We start from the raw sequence: 24,397 nt of genomic DNA on the forward strand, positions 1-24,397 counted from the left end.
AACAACTGCAGCCTGCATTTTAGTTCTGTGCAGTGAAAGACCAGCAAAAGATTATTTTCAGTGGGAAAGCCATAATGGTGCAGCAAGAATTTTCCTGGAAAGCTTAGTACAACTGAAAAATTGACCAAGCAACTTAGCAATACAGCTCCGGCAGAAAAGCACACAATACCTAAAAATGTCTCTACATATCTGGAAAGACAGCTAAATTTGCCTTAACACATTAATGATCCAGAAAGCCTGACCCTATCTAGAAGAGAGGTGGTGTCGACTTGCCACAGAGGGCACTTACGTAACATCCTCAGGTCAATTGGCGCACTCAAGAAGTGAAACACAAAGAAAGTTCGCACAATTATTTAACGGGTTTGACTATTCTTTAAATTGATGTCCGCACATAGACATCAATTTAAACACCCCAAAGGCCCTGAGGGTAAATAAATAAATAAATAAACTATTTTATCACCCTTACTCTAGTAATACTCCTACATCCTCTTACTTATCTCTAATTTCTGTGAATTAATCTCCCCATAGCAGCTTTTAAACCTAAATGCAAGCAAGAGAGATGACGACTATCGTTGTGTGGCAAGATAAGCCCCAAAGGGTGTGAATTTGTTTAAGAGTGTACACTATAAATAAGCTTACACTCATTGTGGCGTACCTTGCCCCCGAACCATCATCATCCGAGTTGCTTGCGTTGCCTTTCTTGAAAACGATGCGGTGGCTACTTTCCTGTCGAGAATGCTACGTCACGCTGATAACGCGCATGCCTTTCGTGACCCGGAAGTAACCGTCGCACAGCGTTAAAGCCACTGTAGTTAAAGTAACGAAAGTACGCGACATGGATGACAATTCTTGTTTGGGGCCAACATGAGCCCCAAACGGTGAAGCCGAAATCTATTTACACTATGCAGAAACTAAGGTGCTATTTTGGACGCTGTGAAGTTCCACCACGCTTGCTTACTGAGCCAATCAGAGAGGATAAGATCGCAAATGTAATGAAATGGCAGGGGCCGTATTTTCTAACGATACATTATGTCTCTTCTTATCACCCTTCGTGCAGAGCGGCAGATTCGCACGATGACGCTAGCAACAAAGTACAAGAAGCATGGAAAATAAAATGAAATAAACATTACACCATGGCTGACAACTGTGGTGTATTTCAAGCTCTTTACAGACTGAGGCGCAGAAGTGCGTTGAATGCGGAAAAACACTCGTTCACTGGTTTTCTTTTTTTTTTTTTTTTAACGCAAGAGTTGTTGGGTGGCAGAAATTGCTCAGTTTTCTAACTAAACTCTCGAAAGATCAGCACGTATAGAGTTTTCAACGTCGATGCTCTACGAACAACCGTCATCCCCTACAAAAGCACAAATGTAATGCACGAATGACAGAAGAAAAGCAATGAGCTGTTCTGAAACGCGAGCCATGCATGGCGTGGACAAAAGTGACAACAATGGAATCCGAATATCGCGATGGCCGCAGTTTGATGTGGGGAGGGAGGGGGAATACAAAAACGCCCACGTTTCGTGCGCTGGGGGCGCGTTAAGTATTCCCAGGTGGTCAAAATTAATCCAGTCCCCTACTACGGCGGGCCTCGTGATCAAATGGTAGTTTTTAACACATAAAACATCCGAATTCAATTCAATATTAAACGACGTTTTTGAATAATTTTGTTAGGCGTGTTTGTTTGTTCCTTTTTACGACGATGTCGAATCACATTTTCCTTTAACTTCTTCATGCTTAAGCAAAACTTATTTTTATGCGATACGGACATGGTTGCAACTTGAAGCTATACGCTTCACGCAAGTCATAAGACTTCCAATCCATGCCCCACAATGACGCGAGTTTCCAAGTGCAAACTTGTCCGTTGCGCAAAAACTACGAAATGGCAGACGAATTGACAGACACTCGCTCAACAAGTCAGATTTGGCCAAAAAAACGCGATTGCAATGATTGCACCAACGGAATATTTCTGCACCGTAACAGAAACGCGTTGTTCTTGGTTAAGACAACAATCTTCTTATCAGCATACCTGCATGCAGTACACAGGCGCCTAACAAGCAGGCCACACTGGAAAGATTTCCGCATGCAAAGGAGCTTTGGAAGTATGTTTTATCTTCTAAACTCGCACACTACTCCAAGGTTTCCTCACCCGTGATCTTTCTTTCAAATCAAGGCAGGCTTTTGCTTGGCGACTGTTTTATGCGTTGAAAATGTCCGATGCCACGAAAAAAGTGAAATACGCGAGCAACGGTACAGTTTCTCGATCGCACGGAAATATTGTTAGTTCGAAATTCAACTAGGTGCAGATGCGCATCCCACATTTACACACTTTGAAGGTAAGAAATCGCATACGCGTGCATAAGTTTCACCGCAAAATCGAAACGCCTTCGCGACTGCTTAGCACCCGTCGACACCGTCCGCTTACACAAGAACAAGCAATGCGCAAAGCGCGAACAAGCAAAACGCGAACAAGCAAAACGCGTGACCAGAGAACTAATCCTTAATTAGCAAACAACCTCGCCGTACCGACGGCTTACCGCGATATCAGGAACCGTAAAGATATGCGAGCGTCACAACACGGCATGCGTGCTACGAACGCGCCGTGTTCGAAAAAAAAAAAAAGAAAGCGTGCACGCGAGATAACTATCAGCATGCATAGTTGATTTACCCTTGGAATAGAAGCCCCGAACCTGCTTGGGGAGGGATCACAGGGTGGGGGCAAGCGACCTTTCAAGTTGCCCAGCCAACGTATGTTGGGGCACAGATTTTGGAGCGATGCGCACACTGCCCACTTCCGAGATGCATTGGCCCAGCAGCACGTTCCAGCGGAGCGGTTAGTTAAGTACTACATGCACAGCGAAGTTTTAGGCGAAAATGAGAGTGAGGCGCCGATCGATGGTGGTTTAAGGAGGCGGGGCGGTTACAGAGAACGCAAACCGAATACGCACAACGCGAAACCAAGTTCTCTGGAGGCAGTGACGTTCCCACGTAGCCGGACAAATTCAGACAAATAAACAACCCCGCCCCCTCACCACCTCCCCCCTGCTTTCACACATACCGTCGCCGAGCTTGTTAGAAAACTCCGGATAGCCAAAGAACGGCCGCTTACTTTTCCGTTAGGCGAGCGCAGGCAGCCAGGCAGGGGGATTCCAAATTGGGTTGTGGTTTTCTTCTTTTCTTTCTACAGATGGCCTTGATGGCGCACAGAAGCGCCAACTGTCGCTGTCTTGTCCTTGCACACAACACTAAACTCCTTCTCGCGTATTCGGCCCAATCCCGGCAGAAAAGCAAACGATCGCGAAACTGAGAGGTGATGACACTTTTAGGAGGGCACCGTGCGCGTTCCCTGGAGCGATTTCGATTTCTCGGTGCTGACGGCGGCCATATTAAAAGAGCAGCCGCAGTGTGGCCAGCGCAGGCGCTCGCTCGTTTCGCCGCCAGAGTCGGCGGACCGCGCGTGAATTGAAACGTGGGCACTGGCAGCTCGCGTGCAGAAGGTGAGTACTACTAGCTCGTGACGACGAACGTGGGAACACCCGTGCCGATATCTGCATCTTGAATTTATATCGGTTCTGCAAGCAGGAAGGGAGGCTATTTTTGTCCCCGTTCCTGCTTGCTGTGCTGATAAAGCACAGTGACAATCAGTGGCGTAGCCAGAAATTTATTTCGGAAGGGAGGTTCTCCGCTGACAGCTGCCACTTCTCCCCCTCCTTCACCCTCTCTCTCTCTCACAGGACAATGTCATCTGCAAACAGAAAGTTGCTGAGATATTCGCCGTTGATCCACACTCCTAGGCCTTCCCAGTTTAATAAGATTGAATACTTCTTCCAAGCATGCAGTGAATAGCATATTAGAGAGATTTTGTCTCCTTGCCTGACCGCTTCTTTATAGATATCTTTCTACTTTTCTTGTGGAGAATTAAGGTAGCTGTGGAATCTTCGTAGATATTTTTCAAGATATTCACGTATGCCTCCTGTGCTCCTCGATTACGTAATTCCTCTATGTCTGCTGGTATTTCTACTGAATCGAAGGCCTTTTCATGAGTTACGAAAGCCATATAGAGAGGTTTATTGTACTCTATAGATTTCTCGATTACCTGATTGATTACATGGATGTGATCCATTGTAGAGTATCCCCTCTTAAAGCCTGGCTGTTGTCTAGGTTGACTGAAGTCTAGTGTTGCCCTTATAGGAAATTGATGTATATTGCATACAATACTGGAAGTAAGCTAATGGGCCTATAATTTTTCAATCCTTTAACGCCTCCCTTTATGTGGATTAGTACAATGCTGGCATTCTTTCAGTTCTCTGGAACCCTTAAAGTCGTGAGACGTTTCGTATAAAGGGCCGCAAGCTTTTCAAGCCTGCTATCTTCTCCATCTTTGATTAAATCGACAGTTATTCCGTCTTCTCCTGTCGCTTTTCCCCGGTTCATGTCTTTCAAGGCCCTTCTTACTTCATCGCTAGTTATAGAAGGTGCCTCCGTATCCTATTCGTTACTACTTCGAATGGAGGCATCGTGGCTGCTCTAGGTACTGTACAGATCAGTATAGAACTCTGCTTTTACTATATCATCGAAATTGGTGATAATATTACCCTGCTTATCTCTCAGTGCACGCATCTTGGCTTGTCCTGTGCCAAGTTTCCTTCTCACTATTTTCATACTGCGTCCATTTGTTACTGCTTCCTCAGTCTTTCTCATGTTATAATTTCGAATAGCCTTTACTTTCTTCTTGTTGATTGATCAGCTTTGACAGCTCCGCGAATTCTATCTGATCTCTTGGGTTGGACACATTGATTCTTTGCCGTTTTTTTATGATGTCCTTCGTTACCTGCGAGAGCTTGCCTACCGGTTGCCTTGGTGCCTTACCTCCTACTTCAATTGCTGCTTCCGAAGTCAGTCTACTTACGGTTTCGTTTCATTAGTTCTATGTCATCTTCATGCCTCTGTTTTAAGGCTGAATATTTGTTTGCAAGCACCAGCCTGAACAGGTCTGCTTTTAGCCTTACTGCGTCTAGGTTGACCTCTTTCTCTCTTCATATTGAGGTAAGTGCTAGACCTCACTAACCTATAATCGCTGCACTTTATCCTATATAATACTTCTACACCCTGCACTATGCTGGGATCGGCAGAAAGTATGAAATCTATTTCATTTCTTGTTTCTCCATTAGATCTTTTCAAGGCCCACTTCCTGTTGGTATGCGTCCTGAAGAAGGTATTCATTATTCAGATCTTATTCCTTTCTTCGAATTCTACCAGCACCTCTCATCTAGATGCACGTTCTTACGTAGTCACAATGCTTTGCTTAACTTCTGACTAAATTTTTTCATTCCTAATGCGTGTAGCCACTTCGCATGAAATTATGCTATCATCGTTATGCTATTTTTAGAAATGATTATATTTAAAAAATAAATGCGTTTACGAATTGATGCACTTATATAATGTATGTCGATGACCTAGCTGGTACATGACTTGTAAAAACGAACAGCGCTAAAAACGGGGCCAAACAGAAAACAAGACAGTGGACTATCGTGCGTCTTCTTGTTTGCAGGCCAGACTTGTTGCAGCCTAGGTAACGGTGGAGGTACACCGTTGTTTTCCAGCCAAATCTTCTACTATGTGGTTCGGCCACGGCTAAATACGGAAAAGGGTAGGTACTATTTTGTAAGTCACCTATCACTCAATCGCGCTTTCGGCGTTCTGGACATGCTATATTAGTCTAGATTTAAAAAAGAAGCAACGAAGCTTTGCGCTTGAGCTTCCAAAGTATCATATGATGCAAGTTTCACTCACTTTCGGTGACCTGCTGTCCGACTTGTTTGAAGAGATGTTTGGAAGTAACTTGCGAACATGGCATTGTAGTCATCACGCGCCGCATGTTGTTATTTGATCACACTCGAGAATTGATGAGACAGACAGACAGAGGGAGGGCTGCTTCCTGTTTAGAAACCTTTGTTAAAATTACGGCATCCGCAGATCGCAGTAAAATGAGGGCCCGTAGCTCCGAGAGATTTGAAAGTGTCGCGTCTCCTGACACTCGTCCCTTCTGAGAATTGCCGAGACGTTTACTTATAGGATGGGTTCTCCGCAGCAATAGGTAGCGGTTGGTGAGCCTCAGCTCGGCGATTGCCACAGCCGTCTGGTGTCGGGCGATCAAGCAGTGACGAGACGCTCTCACTATGTCCGTAATTAGAGAATTTTAGTGCGTCCGGTATGCCGGCAAGCGCGGGCAGTTTCTGTTCGGTTACCGCGATGCTGAACGAAAACGACAGTCGCAAGCCCAGGCGACCATTCCACTCGTGTCAAGATGGAATGGCAGCGAAAGCACTTTGCTCTTCGTTGGAGAGCTTTGACTGTCGTCAGCTTTCGCTGCCATTCCATCTTCACAGAGTGGAGTGGCGCTCATTTTTCTGGTGCCGGCAATTCTGAGAAAAAATATAAATCGATGTTCTGCCTTTTGAGGAGGATTTCTGGAAGAGCAGGTGAAATTGTCCGCGTGAAAAATCGAAATGACCAAGTATAAGTAATCTCGATTTACTGGTTCTTGTTTGCTTGTTGGGGGTGTGTCCAAAGTGAATAGCCCTAAGTAATGGTTTAACTTGTGTCACGGGCTTCAGTACTATGTATGTTTTTAGGGGACGTTTTAGTAGCAAAATGAACAAATAGGGACTCTGTCGAAACTGAGGCGCAGCCACGGCACAGTGCGTCGGTTGAGAGTCAACCTGCGGGCAAATTCGACGGGAGTAACTGGTGTACCTGTTGGGAGCCGGGCGATTGGCCGGTTGCGGGATATCAGTCTGAGTGACCAGTACAGGGGGCACTAGAAGACGCAAGAAGTTATACATTACTGTGTGTGCTACCATATAGAGTAACTCCACCATAGAAGCCACGGCTCTGCTATAGAAGTGAATGATTACCGCGAGAGTCTCACAGACTCATGGGTGAAAAAGTAATCAAGCAGCATTATCTTTCCCTAGAGAAATAAAACGAGCAGGAATAGGGAAGGGCGATGGAAGCAAAGGGGCTCACAGCGAAAACACGCATATCACACGATCAACGAAAGAAGTAACACTTGCAAAGAGCTACAATTCGAAGTGTTAAACGGTGTGCCTAACCTCTCTGGATTCGACGTGATCCTGTGGCCTTGCGGACCAAGACAATTGCGTTTGAAAAGAAGTGCGGGGCGCTCTTGCATTGTTTTCGGGCAGTTGTGCATGTAACGGAACGATTCTAGCTTTGCTTTTTTGCGAGTGTTAACTCACTGTGTAAATTATTCATTTCCGGGAACACACGGGCGCAATTGAATTTGAGCATTGCGGTGCGCGGTATAGCAGATATGGCTACAGACGCTCGCCTATACCGCTCGGCTTCAAGACGAATGTTTTTCGAAAGGGCATTGCGCTAGTCATGTCTGCTATACGACCAGCACCCACGTCATGCAGATCTGATTAGCATGTATAGGACTAGCGCGACTTTTGAAATATATTCATCCAAGAAAACGCGGTAAAACTGCGCTGCACGTCTATGTTAATTTTGTCCGCTTTAGATGACTCGCATATAGGCGCAGTTTAGATAGTTGTGAAACCGTTATTTATTACCGAGTTACAGAGTTGAAAGCTTGGTGCTTCAGTTTACATCTGGGCGTGTGGGCGTCGGGGTTGTAGATCTTGGTATCTAGGATAGATTTCTTTCCGAATTTACTCTCATATCATTTTTTGATTTTGCGGTCAATCAATAAATCAATCAATAAATAAATCTAGTTAACCTGCCCAAGAGCAACCTGATGGTCTTGGCACGTGAGAAATAGCGTAAGATACATACACACATATACTGTATATATATAAACAAAATCAAATTAAAAGCCCAGATTCTATACGTATGCGTTTTGCAATATATAACATATATAATACAACATAGCACAGCACATAACACAACATGGCATAGCATAGCTTAACATACCACAGTATAACATAAAACGTGCCTCATAAAACATTACTTGAGATTTCCGGACACCATGCAAATGATAATCGTCACATGCATGGAATGGGGCAAAGTTTTTCTTGTTATTGTTATCGTTATTATCATTATTATTAATCTGTATTGCAATCCCTGCTTTCTGTTAGTGATCTGTTAGTGCTAAGAACATTTTATTAGATGAACATCATAGCTTGCATCAGAGCACTCCAGAACAAAGAATCTGGTTACATATATATAACCCTTGCTTCCAGTGTGGCACATAGTAGGGGCCAATTAGACGCTCCTTACTTTGATCTACGTAAATCATTTGATGCAGTTTGCCATGAGATACTCATCACAAAGCTCCTGCAAGAGGACATACCTTCTTCCATCACTGCCCTGTAATCTGATTACCTAAACAACAGATAATTCTTCGTTGGTATTACTGAACAGAGTTCTGTTGGCTACGAGGTTACAAGCAGACTTCCTCAAGGATCTGTTCTTGGCCTTCTTCTCTTCCTACAGCTCACAAGTGACATTTCGTCAGCAATTGAGCTCTCTTCATTCCTTCTATGTACTGATGACTTAAAGCAATTTAAGTCTGCCAACAGTGTTCACAACTGCATTGACCTCCAAGAAGAGATTATATCATTCTCAAACTTCGCAGAAACCACAAGGTGCATTTAAATGCTTCGAAATAACTCTGGTATTAAGTTATACCCGGAAAAAAACATCATGTGCAATTTGCATACATCATTCGGTATGCTCTACTGCTTTAGAGCACCACATTTTTTCGATCGCTTGTGTTCTGTTTCTAGACACCTCGAAAGCATTCGACATGTCGAACCGTGACATTTTACAAGAAAAACCTGTACCTGTTTGGTTTTCAGCATCCATTCTACGAGTTCCGTGAAAATTATCTGAGCAGTTGCACCCATGCGTAACATCTATCCCTATAGAGAGACAACTACCGTAGCGGCATAACGGGTATAGTGTGGCTTTGTATACCACGCGGTCGTGGCATCAAATCCAGGCCGAGGCGGCCCCAGTTCCGATGGCGGCGAAATGAAAAAAGAAAAAAAAAACGCTAGTGTATCTTGTATTGGGTGCACGTTGAAGAACCCCAGGTGGTCAGAATTAATCTGCCAAACTACGGCGTGCCTGATAACGAAATCGGGGTTTTGGCGCGTTAGACCCCAGATGTTCTAGATATTTTTGTAATGCCTAGATCTAGACAACCAGTTGCATTTCAGTAGCAAGTTACCTTTGAAAGCTGGAGCACCACAGCGTTGCATTTTGTATGATTTTATTTATAATGTATTTATAGAAGACTGTGTGTCCGTTGCACCCGGATATCTTGTATATCAGTATACAGACGACACCGTCTTGCTAACAAAAAAAAATTTCTAGTTCTAAACTGTTATCAGCAATAAAACACAGTGTATACGATGGTATGACTTAATGTACCAATAACCGCTTGTCAGAGAACCGGGAAAAAGAAACAACAAGAACACTGTGTGCTTTAAAATTCAGCTGAAAACGATGGTTACAGAGCTGCCACTATTCCTGCACGGTCGTGATTACCTCTCTTGTCGATCTGCTCCCGTAGAGTAGGCAAAGTCGATAAAAGACCTTGGCGTATTTTTCGACAGCGGCCTCTCCTGAATAGATCGCTTGGTTCATATATTTGTGGCCGAGTGCGAAGGGCCTCGTGGTTACCTTTCAAAGTAAAATTCATTGCACGAATTTTTGTAAAAGCCACTATCGATCATGTATGTTCTTGCCTACAGTGTCCTGCGATATGGCATTACATTATTATCATATTGTTCTTTGCGACGGCAGTGTCGTATTAAGAGTGTATTAAAAAGTATTAATGCGGAAGTATGATATGGCTCATGAAGCGAAACATCCGAAGGCATCGCCGGATATGGTACAAAAAGTCACGTGGTCACAGAAACGGGCTCATGTGCCACAGCTCGCGCATTCGTCGTCTTCTTCCACAGCTAGCTCCGATGCCGCTCATCATGCTAGCGTTCCCATACTGCCCCTCCTAAAGCTTTAGCCCATACCTCTACGAAAGTGCTGACGGCTCTAGCCCACTGCCAATAGGTGCGTTGATTTCGGTGAGTTAGGTCGCTACATATAACGCTACATTTCCACTTGTATTGATGCTCTGATAGGGTTTCACTTTCCCCTACATCGCTGGTTTCGGTGCAATCTCCATGTTTATAGCAAGAAATTTCACTGCTCGTGTATGCGGTTCGTGTTCCATGCGGCCTTGTTTATCCACTGCCACTGGTAGGTCCCGGCTTATCAACTTTTTGTAGGTTCGTTATATGCTCTGTCTCTTTCTTTTTGTATTGTGCACATTTCGTGATGAATAGCGCACAATGCGTGTTGGTCATTGGATATTGGTCAGTCCCTCCTGTTGTAATGCCCGCTCGGGCGACATGTAAGTATGTGGATAAATAAAACGGAGGCAAGTAAACGACATGCACTTCCGTCAATGGAGGATGCCAGTCACCTCGATCATAAATGTTTTTTTTTTTTTTCAAGCGCGAAATCATTTAAATTGAACATTATTTCTAAGAAACCTGTTCGGCTCTCCTATACCGTACAACCGGGTCGTAAATTTCGCGATACTTCCCTCATGAACAGTCTGGCAAGAGAGACTTAAAAGTAACTGACTCTGCTCAGAAACGCGGGAGTGATCACTCGATTCTCGCGTGCAACATGCCACGCGAAGAACTTCGTCGACGATCCTTCACGACCTGGCAAGGATCAAATACCTCGGAGGGCAATACACCCACGGATGATGTATGCAACAGACGCATCCCGCCAGACTTCGTGGCTCGTCGGCCGCCGACCTTGTGTTGAAACGGCTTTGCCCGTTAGTGCCGCCTGTCTCGCTCTTCATCTTTGACGTGCAAGGTATTGTGAAAACTGACAATGAACTTGAACTCTCACATGGTATGCGCTGAAGGACTCACCGTGTAAAACGCGTTAAATGACTTGACAACGATAACGGATTCAGAATAAGTGAAGTCCCGTCATTGAACTGCGCCGGAAACGAATGATCGGCTTCCCTGTGCGGGTGCTAAATAGGCACCTGCGCCGCACAAAGGAGGCTTTCCGAGAAGGAGATACCACGTGACTAGCGTTATCCAACGTCCAACCAGTGGCCTACGACTTGGCTAGCATGACTGACGCTGCAGGCACCGCCCTATTTCCCTTTTTTCCGCTAAGCCTAAAAAAAGCTGTTTTAGAATGCATCACATCAGTTCCAGAAAAAAAAGAATATTCCTTATTTCAAGCCGTCAGTTTCGTTTTATCACCTGACAGGGCACTCAATCTTTTCGATCTGGAGGAATTCTCTGACGAACTGAGCGTAGCTTTAGAGCAGCATCTTTTCGGTCGCTTGTGTCTGAATGCAGAACGAGGTGTTCGAGGTGCTCTGTTTCCAGACACCTAGAAAGCATTCCACAGATCTGACCGTGACAGTTTACTTGAAAAACCTGTGCCTGTTTGGTTTTCAGCGTCCATTCTACGAGTTCCGTGAAAATTATCTGAGCAGTTGCTCCCGTGCGTAGCATCTATCTACCTGCCGTGGCGGCTTAGCGGTTATGGTGTGGCTTCGTATACATAATCACGTGGTCGTGGCATCAAATCCAGCCCGAGGCGGCCCCAGTTTCGATGGCGGCGAAATGAAAAAATAAAGAAAACAAGGAAACGCCCGTGTATCTTGTATTGGGTTTCTTAATGTATTTCTTAAATGTCGCTACAACCAGTTACATTTCAGTAGCAAATTACCTTTGAAAGCTGGAGCACCACAGCGTTCCGTTTTGTCCCACCTTCTTTTTAATGTATTTATAAAGGATTTTGTGTCCGTTCGCAATGGATCACATCCATGTCATTAATCAGGTTATCGAGAAATCCGCAGAGTGCAATGAGCCTCTATATGGCTTTCATAGATTGCTAAAAGGCATTTGATTCGGTAGAGATACCAGCAGTCGTATAGAGGCATTACGTAATCAAGGAGTACAGACCGCTCACGTAAATACCTAGGAAAATATCTACAGAGGTTCCACAGTTACCTAAATTCTACACAAGAAAAGCAGGAAGAAACCTATAAAGAAAGGGGTCAGATAGGGAAACTCAATCTCTCCAATGCTACTCAATGGGTGCTTGGAAGAAGTATTCATGCTATTAACTATTAAACTGGGAAGGCTTAGGAATAAGGATCGACGGCGAATTTCTCAGCAACCTTGGGTTTGCCGATGACATTGTTCTATTGAGCAACAATGCAGACGAATTACAACAAATGATTGAGGATCTTAACAGAGAGAGTGTGAGAGTTGGGGTTGAAGATTAATATGCAGAAGACAAAGATAATGATAAATAGCTGGGCAAGGGAACAAGAGTTCAAGATCGCCAGTCAGCCTCCAGAGTCTGTGAAGGAGTACGTTTACCTATAGGTCAATTAATCACAGGGAATCTGATCATGAGACAGAAATTCATAAAAGAATAAGAATGGGTTGGATCGCATACGACAGGCATTGTCAGCTCCCGACTGGATGCTTACCATTATCATTGAAAAGGAAGGTGTACCATCAGTGCATTTTACCAGTGCTGACATATGGGGCAGAGATTTGGAGACTGACAAAGAAGCTTGAGAACAAGTTAAGGACCGCGCAAACAGCGATGGAACGAAGACTGCTAGGTATAATGTTACGAGACAGAAAGAAAGCGGTTTGGATCAGAGAGCAGACGGGTATAGCCGATATTCTAATTGACATTAAGAGAAAAAAAAATGGAATTGGGCAGGTCATGTAATGCGCCGGTTAGATAACCGGTGGACCATTAGGATTACAGAATGGGTACCAAGAGAAGAGAAACACAGTCGAGGATGGCAGAAGACTAGGTGGAGCGATGAACTTAGGAAATTCGCGGGCGCTAGTTGGAATCGGTTGGCGCAAGGCAGGGGTAATTGGAGATCGCAAGGACAGGTCTTCGTCCTGCTGTGGACATAAAACAGGCTGATGATGATGATGATGATGACGATGATGATGACGATGATGATGAACCCAGATATCTTGTATTTCAGTATGCAGACGACACCGCCTTGTTAACAAAAATTTTTTCTAATTCTAAAGTGTTATCAATAACTCAAGACAGTGTATACGGTGGTATGACTTGGTGTACTAACGACCGCTTGTCCGAAGATCGGAAAGAAGAAGCAACAAAAACAGTGCTTTAAAATTCCACTGAAAACGATGTTTACAGACTTGCCATTATTCCTGCACTGTCGTTGCTTCTCTCGTCAATGTGTTCCCGTAGAGTACGCAAAGTCGATAAAATACCTTGGCGTATTTTTAGACAGCGGCCTCTCCTGTATAGGTCGCTTGGTTCATATATTTGTGACCGAGTGCGAAGGAGCTTATGGTTACCTTTCAAAATCAAATTCATTGCGCGAATTTTTGTAAAGACCACTATCGATCATGCATGCTCTCGCGTACAGTGTCCTGCGATATGGCATTACATTATTATTCTTTTGTTCTTTGCGACGGCAGTGTCGTATTGAGAGTGTATTAAAATATTGGCAGTGGCTTAGCTAGGCTATGCCAGGATATACGTAGCGAAAGCTAAGGCATAGCATGGTTAGCCTTGGTTAATCTTGATTGCAAGTGCAGGTTAGTCTGGTTGTCTGGGTATGTTGCGGCGTTTAGCCAGCCGTTCGGCGCGCTGTTCGTCCGTTTCCTGGGCGATTCGTTCCCTCTTCATCTCGTTCCGATGTCAATTCCAGGCCTCCTCCTGCTTATCAGAATTGTCGCAGTCCATACTTCCGCTACAACTGTGCTTGCGGCGCCATGCGAGCTCTCTTTTTCAATATTCCATGTTATCAGGCATGCGACGCAGCTGGCGAAGCGAGCGGAGGCAAGTGCAATGACGAGGAACGCGGTGTGACGTCGTAGCAAACGGCGACGGCGGAAAGGCGCTGCGCTGCGCAGCGGCGGAACACCTGTGGCTCAGTGCTACTAGTGGCGCATGCGCAGTGGTGACTAGGGAGCGAGATAGAGAGAGAGAAACATGCGACGCAGCTGCCAACGACGAGAAACGTGGTGTGACGAGGAACATGGTGGGACGTCATGTGCCTCCTCGAAGCACGCCCAATGCGAAATCGCAAGTTCGCGGCCAGTGAAGCTTTCGCTTTAAAAGTATTAATGCGGAAGTATGACATGTCTCGTGCAGCGAAAAATCCGGTGGCGAGGCCGGAGATGGTACAAAAAGTCACGTGGTCGGAGACGCGCTCACGTGCCACAGCTCGCGCGTTTGTAGTCGTCTTCTTCCACAGCTAGCTCCGATGCCGCTCATCATGTCAGCGTTCCCATACTGCCCCTCCTAAAGCTTTAGCCCATACCTCTACGAAAGTGCTGACGGCACTGGCCCACTGCCACTCGGTGCAGTGATTTCGGTGAGTTAAGTCGCTACATATGACGCTACATTTCCACTTGTATTGATGCTTTGATAGGGTTTCACTTTCCCCTACATCGCTGGTTTCGGTGCAATCTCCAAGTTTATAGCAAGAAACTTCACTGCTCGTGTATGCGGTTCGCGTTCCATGCGGCCTTGTTTATCCACTGCCACTGGTAGGTCCCGGCTTATCAAATTTTTGTAGGTTCATTATATGCTCTGTCTCTTTCTTTTTGTATTGTGCACATTTTGTGATGAATAGTGCACAATGCGTGTTGGTCATAGGATATTGGTCAGTCCCTCCTGCTGTAATGCCCGCTCGGGCGACATGTAAGTATGTGGATAAATAAAACGGAGGCAAGTAAACGACACTTCCGTCAATGGAGGATGCCACTCACCTCGATCATAAATGTTTTTCAAGAGTAGAATCATTTAAACTAAACGTTATCTCTAAGAAGCGTGTTCAACTATCCTATACCGTGCAACTGGGTGGTACCGTTTTGCGATACTTTCCTCATAAACAGTCCTACAAGAGAGACTTAAAAGTAACTGGCTCTGCTGAGAAACGCGGGAGTGATCAATCGATCCTCGCGTGCAACATGCCACGCGAAGAACTTCGTCGACGATCCTTCACGACCTGGCAAGGATCAAATACCACGGAGGGCAATACACCCATGGATGATGTATGCAACAGACGCATCCCGCCAGACTTCGTGGCTCGTCGGCCGCCGACCTTGTGTTGAAACGGCTTTGCCCGTTAGTGCCGCCTGTCTCGCTCTTCATCTTTGACGTGCAAGGTATTGTGAAAACTGACAATGAACTTGAACTCTCACATGGTATGCGCTGAAGGACTTATCGTGTAAAACGCATTAAACAACTTGACAACGATAACGGATTCAGAATGAGTGAAGTCCCGTCATTGAACTGCGGCGGAAACGAATGATCGACTTCCCTGTGCGGGTGCTAAATAGGCACATGCGCCGCACAAAGGAGGCTTTCCAAGAAGGAGATACCACGTGACTAGCGTCAGCCAACATCCAACCAGTGGCCTACGACTTGGCTAGCATGACTGACGTTAGTATAGACCACGACCTACTGTATAAGGGGCCCTTTATACAGTAGGTCGTGGTATAGACCGTTTTTTTCGGCGCCTTCATATTGCTGCGCAGTGGCGCCATCTATGGCCAATCGGCATGCTGGCTTGGGCGAGCGCTCCGTTTTATATGGCAGGTATACGCTCAGTGGTAGTTTCTGGCGTTTGTTTTCGCGCTCGTGCGGTCTATTTAGTATGACGTGGCGTCTTGTGCGTGGAAAACGGTTCTGTGAGACGTACTGAAGTGGTTTTACTCGGTATGGGCGGACTCTGTGCTGGCGTTGAGGCGCGTGGAACCTGCAGCGCGATGTGCGCGCGCATGTTTGAGCCTACAATCAGCCTCGGATATCAGTCGTGTATTTGTGAAAGTTCCATTCACTAATGTGACCTTATTGTAGTATTATCCTCTATTTCTAAGCTGCGGCTCAGGAGCAATGAAACATACCCGACGATCGTAACAACGTGGGTACCGTTATGCTACGATATGAGCTGTGCTATTATACTGTGACAAGCGTTCAAACTGTTAGCTGCAGATTACATTACGTGACTACTTGGTTCGGTGTATGAAGTTTCCACCCATGAATAAAATAGTTTTGGTTAGTAATAGCAGCATACCTTACAGTGTGAACTATACTTGACCAGCAAAGCGACCGTTTACGAACTGCGCGAGCATCCTAAGGATTGGCAGGTGCCGGATTACAGATATCTTTGTTCTATATAGCGCATGGTCCAAGCATGCGGCATCAGCGTTTAATTATCTATAAACATTGTTGTGATCGGCCGTTCACTCCGCGACACCCTCCGGCCACGGCTCACGCGATTATGGTGAACGGACCGACGGCCTCGTCAAATTGGTTTTTGAAAACGGATGATTTGTGACCAGCGCGGGGAGTACCTCGTTCCGGAGATGTTTGAGCAATTAGCATGGATACGGCCATCACTTGTCAACGGCACAAATTGGCACGTCCCCGCCGGAGACGCGGTCAGTGCAATGATACGGCCATGACCTGTCAGCCGCTCCCAAACTGGCATGACCACGCCCAGGACGGAGTCAGTGTGCGATCGGAGTCGGCGCACGCTTACCCTTTCCCTGTTTGTGCCGAGTAATGTGCGTACGTTTCCGACAAAGCTCGCTTCGGAGGGAAAGGGCAACCGACCTCCGGATTGGTGGGACCTGATGTCATCGGTCTCCTGACGCCGGATTGGGGGAGGTGGCAAAGCAATGACCGCGCAGGGCATAAAAGGAGCAACGGGTGGAGGCAGTGATCGGCTGATACAACTTCATCATGAAGTTTTTCTGTAGTACTTTGAACTTTCTTGTAAATATGTAAATATAAACGTGTTTGTGAAACGTCCTGAATATCGGGCCCAGCCTCACGTTCCCTTATTCATCCACGAGCAAAGTGAATTCCACGTTCGGTCTCCCAATCGCAACAACTTTGTGCGGCGTGAATATGCGAGATCGTACTGCGGCGCTAGCCTGTTTTCTCTTTCTTTTCCGAAAAAGAAGATGATAACCGAATTTCTTTTTTCGCTTGTGTTCGTTCCGTTTTCTACGACGCACTCACACGTATTACGGAAATTTTGTCCTGAAATATAGCCATTGCATTCTTTTTATGCGATCCATCTCGGATATTATGGCTTTACAGGGCAAAAAAAGCAATGCCGAAGCACAGAGCTTATATAATATGTATCATGCTGGTTCACCAACCGCAGTGATCGCTGTGATGAGCAGCGCCATGGGCCTCATGCAGGAGGCTAGCGTAGACATATAGTAATTTCAAGCCTACTAGACTTGAAATGCGTGAGAACGATGCCGGTGTATCACAAATATTTGATAGCGCCTGCCGCTTTGATGTTTCGTGGGTGCCTTAGGTTGGCCGTACACGAGCATGTGCTCCTTATGCTTTAGTTCCTAGGCCAAGGGATCAGATAGTGAGCAGATTTACCATTTCATGTAGCAATACAGAGACGCCGGTTCTCTTCGTTGAATTAAAACCGATACACACCAAATAGTTCACAACGCGTACACACACCGCGGCTGATTATCCCCGTTGCATGCTTGCGCCCCCAAGAGTTATCTCCGCGTACTGTAGTTACCGATGCACCGATAGGCAGGCTTCCTTGACGACCTTATATGAACGGACATTGCGTAAATTTCACAAAGTGCGATCTAAAGCATCTCTAAATCGTTCCGCAGCACGCGACAGCAATACTTTCAAGCAACGCCGCGCCGGATCGCACAAGCAAGAGAGGAGGAAAGGCTCGCCGCGAACCGTTTCCTCCTCGCCCGATGAAAAGGTCTATGCAGCGAAGTTAGTATGTCGGAGGCGCGAGCGGTCGAGGGATACTTTGTAGGTGGAAGGCCGCTACCACCTTCCAGCACTGGCAAGCCTGCTTGAATACGTGTACACACGTACACGGGCTCCTAGATCGCCACGTGACTTCGGCCGCCCATGGACCCCTGCCTTGCGCGCGGGCCATCGCCCCTGGATGATGCTGACGTATGCTGCCTGAAACCTGCTCTCCCTTTCCCCCTCTATCCCCTCATCTTTCATCACCCGTCCCTATCCCCAATACGCTGCGCCGTGCTCCCATATGGGCTGCAGAATTAAGCGTACTTTCCCTCTCCCAAATCACGAAGAAGACAGACACACAGACAAGACAGCAGACTCAACGTGCACTGTACGCATATGGCGGGTGAAAGGAGGAAATAAAAATGGCGTCAGAGAGGAGATTTTCCTAGCGTAGGCTAACTTCCTAACATCATACTCCCATCTATAAGTTTTCTCCGTCGAGGAAGGCAGTTTTTCTCCTTCCTCTATACAGCCTTTTTCTTTCCTGCAAGCTGGAGCTGTTTAGTGACGCCATATCTGCTTACCACGGATCCTGAGAATAGTACTACTTCTCCGGATATCGTTCGTGAAAATGTCGCATGGGAAACAATGGGATCTTTAACTTAATATAAATTTAACGCTCTCCTGGAACATTGCGATGCCGACGGATCGAATTCGTATGCGCATTTTGACTATTGATATATCCCTAAACTGCAGACGGTGTTTCTAAAGATTTCTGCTAAATAATATCGGCACTGTCACGGCGGCTTGCAAAACATCATATTTAAATTAGGAAAAATGGTTCCGAGACAGAAATGTACGCTGAGTTTGCAATGACCTTCAATATATAGAACACCTTGCCAGCTCAATTACGTCAAACTGTCGTTATTGTAAAAATTATAATATTAAGACGCAGTAGACAGATCGTGTGGGAATCCCATGACAAGAACAAATATTATCACGCGCGTTTTTTTTTAGCGCTCCAATGCAGTTATCCCAGTCAAGGAAACACTTCAAGAAATGAAAAAAAAATTCAGTTATCGCTGCTCACAGACGCGCACTCCTGCACGAAGTCACACACGCGCACACAAACACATGCAACGAAACATGCAAAGACAGAGATCCTATACAAATACAACTTTTCTGAAGGTCACAGGCGCTGTGTAGGTCAGAGAGGCAAGAGGCGGCTCGATTAAATCGGCCCAGCGACCTCCATCAAGGTCGGAGAGGGATTCAATCGTCACCTTGACCAAGTAACCGCGAGGACACGTAGATTGCATCCGATTCTAATCCACGATATGAATCAAAGGCTGCAGAGGCGATTATATAAACGTGTATGCAACAGAAGGTCGATTATCACAAGCTGCGCTCGCGAGCCCTTCCAATTGATAAGTATATAGCCACTAGGAGACGCCCTCGCTTACGCGGGACTATCGTGCAGCAATCTCACGGCCATAGATACGCGCCGTTCCAAGTGCATCAGGGTGACCATAGATCGCCGTAGAGCTGCCGCGGTGACTCAGTGGGTAACGTGTTACACTGCGGAATGCGTACGAGGTCGCAAGGCGCGGTTGCCAGCTGCGACGGACGTATTCCTGGGGCGGGGGGGGGGGGTTAGATGAATGCAATATCGCTCGTGTGCCAATAGCTTTGCGTGCACGTGGTATAGTCGAAATTATTCCCGCAGCCGCTCGCTTACAAAATCTCTCGTCGCCAGATTGTCGTTTCGAGACGTGAATCGCGATCAATGTGTAATGCATCCGCATAGACACCATCGGGCGACGTCATCGTGCCGTGGTCCAACGCGCTTCATAATATGTACACAAACGCTCGAAAGTTGAGTGTTCTCACGCAAAAATTGCTCAGACGTTACATATGTTACAAATACAGATGCTAGCCCTAGGTGTGCACAACACCCTCGAGGAACTTGTGGAAGCGCACCTTATATCTCGATACGAAAGGCTAGCTCAGAGTGCCGCAGGGCGAAACATCCTCCAGAATCTCGGCGTCAACTACGAGTCGATGCAAAGCAGTAAAGTAGACATTCCTCACGATCAGAGGTGCCATCTCAAAACTAATCCACTCCCTAAAAACATGCACCCCGAATTCCACAAGGAAAGGAGGGCCGAGCGGTCCATAGCCCTACATCAGAAATTCCACGCCTTCAAGCACGTAGTCTATGTCGACGCAGCAGAATACATAGAACGCAACTGTATGTCCCTCGCAGAGGTGGACTCCTCAGGTCAAATACGCGCTGGTGGTTCAATCCGCACCAGAAGCTCTGAAACAACGCAAGTTGCGGCTATCGCTCTGGCAATAGTCTCCACACATTGTCATCACATTGTTAACGATTCCAGGGCAGCAGTTCGCAGCTTTGCGAAAAGTCGGGTCTCGGCTCCCGTAAAACACATACTAGACACCAACCAACACCCACGACCATTCCAGATCATCTGGGCACCAGCACACTCCTCCCTTCCCGGCAACGATGCCGCCCACACCGCCGCTCGAGGACTCGCCGACCGAGCACCCGGATGGCTCACGCTGGGATCAGAGAGGGATCGCATGGTCAGTTACCAGGAAATAACTCAGCACTGCAGATTAGCCAGGGCAGTGTACCCGCCAGCACACAAATCGCTTAAGAAGCGACAAGAAGTAGCTTGGAGACGACTTCAGACGAACACCTACCCAAACCCCGTAGCCTATCACTACTACTACCCGGACCAATACCCCAATACATGTAACCATTGTAAGAAAAAAGTGGATCTGTTCCATATTATGTGGTCGTGCCCAGCGGAAAATCACACAAATCACGAAAGAAGTAACACGTACTGAGCAGTGGGAGGCCGTGTCGCTCAGCTCCGACCCTGACCTGCAAGCCAAGGTCATCAAAATAACTGTAGAAGCCGCCCGGGCCCAGGGGCTCGTGGCTGCCTAACAACAAGGTCACGCGTCAATACCTTGTTTTCAAATAAAGTCTTTACTCGCTCACTCAGATGTTTATCTCCATTACAATAGCGCTATTATATACCCGCTATTGATCTCGCAGCGGAGATAAACGCGAATAAACTGTTAAGAAGCGAGCAAACGAGAGACCCTCTCCGCACCAGTGGTTCCCCCCCCCCCCCTTTGCCACGACCAGCGTCCCCAAGCTAGACTACGTTTAAATCATGTTTAAATCGCCTTATTCACGTTTAAACAACGCTTAAATCACAAGCCACGCCACCTCCGTCCCTTTAAGGAGATGGCGTTACAGGCGGGCTTCCCCCACTTGGGAGGTGTTACGCTCCTCTGTTTACCTGCTTGATGACGTGAATGTGACCCGTCGTAGAATATTCCTTCCTGAAGCCAGCCTGTTCGCTCGACTGATTGAAGTGTTGCCCTGATTCTATTGAAAATTAAATTGGTTAATGTTTTATGCAACACTGAAAGCAAGTTAATGGGCTTTAATTCCTCTATTCTTTAACGCGTCTCTCTTCTTATGCATTAGTACAATGTTGGCATCCTTCCAGCTCTCTGGTACACTTCAAATCGCGAGGCATTGCGTATAGAAGGCCGCAAGCTTTTCAAGCACGATATATCCTCCATCTTTTACTAAATCGATCGTTATTTTAGCTTCTCCTGTCGCTTTTCCCCGGGGACATGCCTTGCAAGGCCCTTCTAACTTCATCGCCAGTTACAGAAGGAGCCTCCTGCATCCTGTTCATCGCCACTTCCAAATTCCAATGAAGGCTACCTGGCAGCTGCGGATACTGCGCAGGTCAGTGTAGAATTCTTCTGCTGCTTTTACTATACATCGCCAAAATTGCTGATAACCGGTACACGAATAGAGTTACAGGATGGGTGCCAAGGGAAGGGAAGCGCAGTCGAGGACGGCGGAAAATTCGGCGGATGCGATGAAATTAAGAAATTTGCCCGCGCAAGTTGAAATCATACAGCACGAAACAGGGGTAACTGGAGACCACTGCTAATAGGCGTTCATCCTGCCGTCCTACGACAACAACGTTCGTCTGATTAAAAAAAACATGCACCGATCCCCAAGATATTGCAGCTTAGCCAACCTCGTTGAGTACAACAGCGCCTCAGAGGGCTGGCTGTCACGAGGGACGAATGGAAGAATCTGGCACGTGACAAGATACGCCTGAAGACACCCGAACATTGTCGATATCCTCACCTTCCTCGACTACACCCAGGGTTGGGGGGGGGATGACAGAAGAGGCTATTGGCCTCGGGTGCCAGACGACCTAGCTACGCCACTGCCCCGGGGTGGTCAGAATTAATCCGGAGTCCCCCACTATATACGACGCACCCTTGTACACGTTACCGCAAAGAAAAAAAAAAAGGTAACCGATTACAGTTACTGCGTTCAGAAATTTAAAGTGATTGCAGTTACTAATTAGTGCCGCGCGAAAGTAAGTGATAACTTACTAAGAAAACAGTAACTGATTAGTATAACGTCACTTTTCTCTCTGATTTTTATTAACATTGCAGAAGTACAGTAACGAGAGCCTGCTGGCCTGGCTCCTTCAACGCGTTTTATGGAGCCGTTTACACATTGTTTATCTTCATTAGGAAATGCTTTTCAATATTTCATTATTCGGTAATATTCCTTCATTTTCTTGTGAAGACATCCGCAGCGACCCTCAACTCTCGCTTAATGTGTGCGCTGGAGAGAAAGGCTGCGTAGTAACGCACGAGCACCTTGCTCAAAAGATTGTGGTCACTCAATGCCGCGATGCTTGGGCCTGGATTCTGCATGAAGTGCAGCGCTTCGTTGTTGCTGGGGCTAGGGAGCAGGCACTCCCGACAGGGCCAGTGAAAAAAAGAATTGGCTGAAGGCTTAGCTTGGTTAAGCCTGGAAGATTGCGAAAGCAACACCCTTGGCTGCGCCTCGGTTCGGCTGATGGTGTGGACATGGTTGCCCTTTGTTAAACTTATGGCTATACGTCATCCGACATAGCGCAAGGCAGCACGCCGACCACTGCGAGGAGCCGAGCTGTAGCCCCATTTATCCTCCTAGTGTGACGTCACACCAGCGAGCGCCCTCTCTCGGTAGCGCCGCAGGAGCGGCGCGCAAGGCTTCGCCTCCACCATCGATGCCGCGAGCTGGGGCCCCGTCTCTCGGTCTGGCGTGACGTCACACGGTCACGTGACGCGCAGCTGTGTAAGGAGGCGCCACGACCACCGATGGGCCGAAAGTGCGAGCAGTATTGCTTTCGCAATAAAAAAAAAACTGGAGCATTGTCCACCGGTGACAGAGGTCGCGCGACCAAGTTAATCGGTTGAAAGAAATGGTCGCTTTGGCCGTGAAGCCGCCGCTCACTGATCGGTTTTTCAGCTATGCGACTGGAGCCGCAAAGCCGCTGAACCAGTCAGCGGCGCCGGAGTAGGACGTCTGAACGCGGCGATGGCTGACGCGGCCAAAGTTGTTCGACGGAGGGAGGGAGGGAGGGCAGCGGAGTCGCGCTTGCCGGTGCGCTGGTCGGTCGCCGGTGTGAACGCATCCTCTGTCGCCAGCCGCGGTTGGTCGCGCGACCTGTGTCAGTCGCCGGTACATGTGAACGCCGCCTTATACTCCTGTGATGGCTGCGGCTATCAGGGAGTACAGAAGGGTTTGAAAGAGTGAAATGCCGCGAAACGGTTGTAACGCACCGTACAAGCCCAGATAAACACGCTATACGCAGAACACACGACAAGCGACAAGACCACCACGCGACACATCCAATCATCTATCTACCAGTGTAGTATACGCGAGTATGTATGACAATGCCGTGATTGACACGACTGGCCCGGTAAGGAGCTGTATTTGTTCTTTTTATCAGAAATTAAAAATAATAATTATGCATGTGAGACGTGTCTTCCTACACTTAGGGGGGTGGTAAGCGGCACAGAGACACTAAGGGAAGATTGTAAAGAAACAACAAAATTCATTTGGCTCATGCACGATATCCATGACAAACTTCCCTTTATAACCGTATAGGGGCTGTTGTGGTCGCACCGTTGGCGCGATTTGTTGCGAACTCGGCGCTGACGCCCGTGGTTGCACCTGGGTCGCAAGCCCCAAGGGTAGCGTTGGCCTGGCGGCCTGGGGTACAACTGGAAGCATCCGAAGGTCCCGGCAAAGCATGAGTCGACAGGTAACAACAAAACAACTTGTTTATTCTAACATCGCAAAGAGTTGGCGGTCAGTTTGACCGAAGTAGAGAGACGGGAGTGCACTTTACTCAACAGAAGAAATCGGAGCCCTCCCTTTGGCGTCCGGGGGCAGCTGTTTTTATACTCTCGCAGTTGAGGGCAAGAAGGAACCCCTCTATAGACGAGCACGTGACTGTACAATGGGATAAGGTGACGCATACTGTCGTGTCGCCGCCGGTCGGGCACAATGGGGAGGAGAAGGTGACTCCTACTGTCGTGTCGCCGCCGGTCGGGCACAATGGGGAGGAGAAGGTGACTCCTACTGTCGTATCGCCGCCGGTCGGGCACAATGGGGAGGAGAAGGTGGCTCACACTGTCGTGTCGCCGCCGGTCGGGCACAATATGCGCATAC

At 47.1% G+C, this 24,397-nt stretch overlaps 1 protein-coding gene across 4 annotated transcripts in view; it reads right to left on the minus strand.

Moving 5' to 3' along the window:
• LOC142587806 (kelch domain-containing protein 3) overlaps window positions 1–24,397 on the minus strand; it is a 124,042-nt gene that overhangs the window by 41,762 nt on the left and 57,883 nt on the right. The window contains exon 1 of one of the 4 annotated variants that reach the window (XM_075699082.1): window positions 3,107–3,405. The exons of 2 other annotated variants lie outside the window; for them this stretch is intronic. The gene's annotated coding sequence lies outside the window, so the exon portion shown is untranslated. Of the gene's footprint in view, window positions 1–2,665; window positions 2,850–3,106; window positions 3,406–24,397 lie in introns of those variants that run through there. One more of the 4 variants, XM_075699084.1, reaches the window with a different exon arrangement.

Source organism: Dermacentor variabilis, chromosome 7 (genome assembly GCF_050947875.1).
Source record: "Dermacentor variabilis isolate Ectoservices chromosome 7, ASM5094787v1, whole genome shotgun sequence".
Taxonomy (NCBI): Eukaryota; Metazoa; Arthropoda; class Arachnida; order Ixodida; family Ixodidae; genus Dermacentor; species Dermacentor variabilis.